This window comes from Takifugu rubripes, chromosome 5 (assembly GCF_901000725.2).
Source record: "Takifugu rubripes chromosome 5, fTakRub1.2, whole genome shotgun sequence".
Classification (NCBI taxonomy): domain Eukaryota; kingdom Metazoa; phylum Chordata; class Actinopteri; order Tetraodontiformes; family Tetraodontidae; genus Takifugu; species Takifugu rubripes.
Window position 1 is genome coordinate 6,932,361 of NC_042289.1, and position 6,403 is coordinate 6,938,763.

At 43.2% G+C, this 6,403-nt stretch overlaps 1 long non-coding RNA gene across 1 annotated transcript in view; it reads left to right on the plus strand.

The window, feature by feature from the left end:
* Positions 1 to 5,723: 5,723 nt before the first annotated feature.
* LOC115249812 (uncharacterized) overlaps positions 5,724 to 6,403 on the plus strand; it is a 1,423-nt gene continuing 743 nt past the window's right edge. Inside the window, exon 1 of the long non-coding RNA XR_003888441.1 lies at positions 5,724 to 5,866. This is a non-coding gene — a long non-coding RNA (uncharacterized lncRNA). The remainder of the gene's footprint in view (positions 5,867 to 6,403) is intronic.

A 6,403-nucleotide genomic window follows, 5' to 3' on the forward strand; every position in this document is an offset into this window, starting at 1 on the left:
AAATTAAGAAAGCAGAGAAGAAAATATCTGCACCGTCATGCATACACTGTGCAATTATTATACCAATTTTCCATTTCAGCTTTTAGAAATCCATAGAATTTATTACTGTTTATAGTTGTTCTGCCTTCTAATTGCAATTGAAGTGGAAATATTTGGTATTATTAAAGCATCTGATCAGGAAGAAAACCCCTTCAACTTTCAGGAGCAAGGAGCAGCTAATGTCCCAATGCTGGTTGCCATGGAAATAATAGAAAATGTCAATTACTGTAAATATGTAGCTCCTGGCTGGCAGGAAGCATCTGGAAGTGGAGAGAGTGCAGGCGTTGTGCCATTTATGCACGCTGGATGCAGCTCACTCACTATCTGTGTCCTCGGCCTTGCACACACAATTAGCGCTTTTATTCATCTTTTTTCCTGTTATCCTGCTGTACTCTTGAATGTGGCAGGGGCCAGGTAACCCCCCCACCCTGCACTCATATAATCCACAAATCGATCCCTCAACTTGGGCTGAGCCACGATCAATACAGGCAATAAAACCAAACCCAACAACCTCTCGAGGGAGCTATGACAGGCCCTTGGGCGGTGTGTGTGTTTACCCATGCGTGTGTGTGTGTGTGTGTGTGTGTAGCAGTGTGATGTGACATGCATCCAAACACAGATCAGTCTCAGACAGGCTGCGTACGTTCTTCACTCCAGGAACATGAAACACCAGCAATTGTGTCTGATAAACGATGAGAAGGCCAATTAGAGCTCAACCACAGGAAAACGGTAGCATCATAACATGCACGTGCACACTGAGATGCAATATCAACACCCATTTATTCCCTGTCTAAAAAAATAAAAGATTTTGTTTTTTAAACCAAATAGTGGTTTTGATAGATAAACCCATGTGATTACATGCATGTACGCACACACACACGAGGCTGGTTACTCTACCTACGCCTGCTGTCTTGGTAGTTATGTTTTTAAAAACAGTGGCTCTTAGCTTAACATCATTAGCCTGCTGCTGTGCTGTGGGTGAGGGAGTGAATTGTGGCAGTCAAAATATTGTGACTGTGTGGACAAACACGTGTTCCACAGGCAAAACAATTACAGTCATTTTCTTTTTTTCTTCTTTTCAATACCTGCGATGGTGCTACAGTCAAATGAGCCGTGTGAGCTGCACTAACGTAAGTGCTTTTATGTTTATGGAAATTAGTCTGGGAAAGTTGCACTTCTTTAAAGTGAAGCAAAAAAAGGCCTTGGTGTACAAACAACTTCTGTTTGGAGAGGGAGAGTGATGTAAGGCATGTCAATCTCCCTCGTTTTGAATTTCTTTGTTGAACGTTGTGCAAATTCTAAAGTATCTTAAACTGAATCTTTAGATTTAGGAACAAGTACATCAAAAATTACATTACTATAAAATATGAAAGGTCCAGTATGTAAGATTTGGTGGCATCTAGTGGCTAAAACACACATTATAAGTATTAACTCTTTGTGCTTCTTGGCCATATCCGGCATTTCTAGTCAGGACATATGTCATTGCAGATAAACCGGTAGTTCAATTGAAAAACATTAGAAAGAGTTAGACAAAATCATACACGGCCTTGATGACTTCACATTTTTTGGCTCGTGATAATAATATGCATTGGTGTGGAACATCAAAGCAGCAGGATGGACTCCAGCACCTTAAAGGATGATGACAAAAAACAAGTGAAATCACCTGGAGGAGAGAGAAAAGAGGGAATAAAACCGCAGTTGCACCGACGGGAGGCTAAAACCCGAAAAAGTAGCCGAGTGCAAAGCTGTGCAGATGCGCCCCGACTGTGATAAATTGACAAATCCCAGCGCTTACGCACTGGGGAGGATTGTGCTTCATTAACAGATAAAGAATGGGGGAGAAAGAGGAGAAGAAAGGGGATGTGGAGAGACGGTGGACTTCTCTTTGTTCTTCGGCAGTAACTCATTTCACCGTTATCTACTTCACGGAGCTTTAGCGGATGACACGACCTTTAAGTTACAGGAGGATGAACTGACAATGAGCACAAGTTTCCACGCGTCTGTATGTTGAGGTGTCTTCCTGGGCTGGATGGCGTCACACTTTCTCTCCCTGTATCACCACTGAATGGTCCCTACCACCAGATTAGGGTTCATGTACCACTATTAGTCCACGTGCCATAGTTTGGACAACACTGCTATTTGTAAATAACCTGAAACGTGTTTGGTCAATGCCCGTGTGTGATGACCTATATCGTTAAAAAAATGCTCCCTTTAACTGTGTCGGCCATGTCGGTGTCTGCTGTGAGAGGTTAAAGGTCGGGGCTTCAGTGAGACCGGCCCAGACACGACCTCTGACATCATGGCCTTTACACCAGACAATCAATTTCCAAAACAGCACACTGACACTTTTCAGTAGCAAGGAGTCATTTTCTCATGGGAATTTGAAGTTGATCCAGACTACAATTGCAGAAATGTCAAGGATTTTGAAGGTGACGCACATAAACATCTTCACTTGTGTTTCAAATGGCACGGAAAATAAATGTGACATTCACTCTGAGGTAAACGTATTTTAGAATATGTTAATGTTTGTTTCCTGCTGCTGTTTGGCTCATTTATTATTCATAATGCCGTATAATAGTCCAACATCTCAAACACGTTCAAGAGACAGATTCCATCCTTTCTGAATGAAACAGTGGGAGGTGTGTGCAGTGATAAACGAAGGTGTGTTACACCCATGTTACACACTGCAGATCAATAACCATTACAGCTTTAATTCTATTGCAACAGAATTGCTGTGTGTGTGTGTGTGTGTGTGTGTGCAAAGGATGAGGGTAGTGAAGGAGCTCTATGGGCAGTTTTATATGAATTTTTCTGTTTGAGAAGCTTAAAAATGATGCACCTTTCCAAATGAAGAGAAGCAGAACTGCAATTTGAGCTATGCAGGAAATGAGCAGGAAATGTGCAGGAAAAAAATTCTTTAACATGGTCAAAAGCTCATGTGCACCCCAGAATATACGGTTGAACAAATTGAATGTCAGGCCCTGGCATCTTGAGTGCCCTCTAGTGGCATATTGTAAAAAAAGCCCCGCCTCCTCACATGTTCTCAGGAATGAACTGGTGCTCCCGAAAATCAATAATGTGGTATCTTTGTTTTCATCATTAGTTCAAAATGTTAGAATGCCCTGTTGGTATTAGCAATGAGCTTGGAGCTGTTCTACGTGGCAGCACAACGGATGCTGCGTGCTAAATAACGCAGCTGCCCCAGTCACCCACGTTAGCAAAAATGTTAGTCAGGTATGAGTAACTGGCCAAAAAGCCATTGTTCCTCAGTGACCTAGCAAGCGTCTGGAAAGCACCTAGCGCTCACCTAGCTGAAACCTGAGGAAGGTGTGGATTCGTCCTGCACAAAGCTCAATTTGTTGTCAGAGTTTGCCTCGTGTGCGCTCATCGTTGCCATGCAGATCAAACAGGAAACTCCATGCGGACGATAGCCACCGAGCTCACCGGTGAGTGAGGGAACAGTCTGGGTGTGTGCATGTGAACAGGCAGGAAACAGACCATGCATACAGCAGCCACACACACAGACACACACACGTGCAAAGCAAACATTACCACCAACCAGAAAGGGCAACCTGACAACCCCAGCGTCCAGTAACCTTGCGGTGGGAGTAAATCTGCGAGTGGGCATGGAGAGGGGAGTCTATTTCCTCCGCCGCAGGCAGCCAGCAGGGATGAGCTCGATTTACCATTCCTGTCTCGCAGCCGCAGCCCGGCAGGCTCATCCATCTCCATTTCCTGCTCCCTGTCGTCACGTCTGCAGCACCAAGCCGGCCTTAATCAATCTAATTACCAGCCGCAAAATGGACCTCAGACCCATCTACCTGTCTGCTAACCCTCTGCTCTAAGCTGCCCCTGATTAGAAGGCAGGTTGTTTACTTGGTGGTTTACTGGAAAATTGAGAGTAAGTGGAGGCTAAACTAGCAGAGAGAAATTTGACAGAGTGTGTTTGGTTTTGGAGGAGAGAATAGCTTTATGTGTCCATTTGGCAGCTCTGGCTGATGAGCCGGCCTTTATGATGATGTGAAGTGTGACAGAGTGTATGACTTTCCCCCCTCTCCCTCTCACCCCCTCTGACAATGCTAAGCTAATTAAACTCCTGACATTTGATATTCACGACTAATTAGCTAAACGAGATGGCAGCTACTAATTGGGCTGCTCTTTATTAAGTCGGAGGATCAGAGATACACCCCGATGTGGTTGTTGTGTGTGTGTGTGCGGGCCCTGGCATTTTGCTAGAAGCTGACCCCTGTCTCACCGGAGGAAAAGGTTAATGGTCATTTAATACTACCAGTACACACTGTCCACACTGGCTCTGTCAACATGGTTTCTGTAGTTTTCTCTTAAAGGTACAGTCTACACACCATCAGTACACCAGGAGACCTGACAGGTCCAACATGAAGGATCTGGTGGCATCTAGTGGTAGGAATACAGATTATATTGTGTTTTTTCCAGTAATAAGGAAAAATGTGGCCTTTGTGTCCATTCAGGGCTACAGCAGGGACATGGGACATCCATGGAGACAGCTATGTCAATATCACCATCATTGGTTTGTAGGACATGTGAGACCAAGTGCGACAAACCAAGTGGGAAATGTCAGAGAGAAAAAGTATTAAAAGGAGAATAAAAATGGCAGGTGAACTAACTTTTATCCCCGTTCAGTTTTTGGTAATCTCAGGGAGGAAATCCTCTCGCATTCGTTACAAGATTCTTAAATCCTGGATGAATCTGCAGAGGCGTGAGTGTGTTCCAAACCCTTGTCTGACTTTATTCATAAAGTCAGCTTAGCATGCTCCAGACCTTCGACCTCTAGACCAATGCAACACTATAAAGAGACCCATCTTTGATGAATGTATCTTTGATGATAATTTAAGTTGTGAGTTTTATTTTTTATTGTTTTGTCTCAATTTAGAACTGAATTAGACTATAACTTAAATTCTGTTCCATGAATAATGTTTATAGTTATTTCAGGAAAGCCCGTAGTTCACGTTCACAGGATCAAACCGGTCACGAGAGAGTTCTGAGAGATCAAAGCACATTCAGATCACCCTAACACAAAGGTTCCAAGCTTTAACCAGTTTTAACAGGACTGTTGAAGAAAGAGGTTCAGAAAGAGTAACAGGCTACTGCATTATTACCTCTGCCAATCAGGCGGCTGTCTGTCTGTCCGCCCGTTGAGTCCGTCCCTCCATTGGTGCAAAAGACCGGGAAATTTTGAACAGATTTTCATGAAAATTTCAGGAAAAATTGATAATGGGTCAAGGAACAGATCTTTAAATGTTGATGATGTTCCAGATTCCAGAGGGACTTTGACCCTTGAGCTTGCAAAGATCAAAGGAGCTTTGATCATAAAGCAACTGATTATGTTACATAACCTTGTATTGCTCCTGCCTAAATACACTATATTGTGTTTTAGATGTTCAAGAAGCTTCATTGGTCTTTGAACAACTTCAGTCCCTCAGATGTCAAAACACCCTCTGCGGTTGTGTGGAAACAAAACAGGATTAGTCGTGACTGGAGTCAGCAGGGAAAAAACCCAAATCAAACATCAAACACGTCATTCTCCTGATTTTTCCCACTTTGAACACAAAAGCATCTAAAGTAAATGCTACTGAAGCTAGCTGCAGGTTTACCCTCCCACAGCGGTATCACTTTCGTTCTTCCTGTTACTCTACCTCAACCATCTTTAGGACCTCAAACACACACTTTTGTTTGTCTTGAACTCTCCTGTTCCGAATAAAAGAAAACCAAAACGTCCCCTGTGAGACCAGTCATTTGCTGAAACCAAATCGTCCTCTTTCTGTTACCATCATATTTGGAGTTGAAGCATGTAAGAAAACAAACTCAGCCTTTTTTTATACTAATAATTTACAAATTAAACATTTTGACTCGAGAAGTTCTGAAGCAGGTAAAAAGCCAGTCTTTGACTCACACAATAGAAATCATTTCACGTGTGTATCACATGTGTGGGGGTGTGTGTGTGTGAGAGAGAGAGAGAGAGAGAGACCATCTGTCAAACGCTAGTGGCTGCTGAGGATGCTGGGCTCTAATCCACTTGTTTTTGCAGTGTGTAGATTAGCACTGGGTTAATAGACAGATTGGCACCACAAACACACACACACACACACACAGACACAGACACAGACACACACACACACACACACACACACACACACACACACACACACACACAGACAGACAGACAGACACACACACACACACACACACACACATAGGACACCTTGGATATGGTGGAGATAATAAATAACCCTCAAACTCTGACGGACAGACACACAGAAACCTGGATAGTCCGAGTATCCGTTTGTGTATCGACTGTTACTGTTACAATGTGATTACATATTTCTGT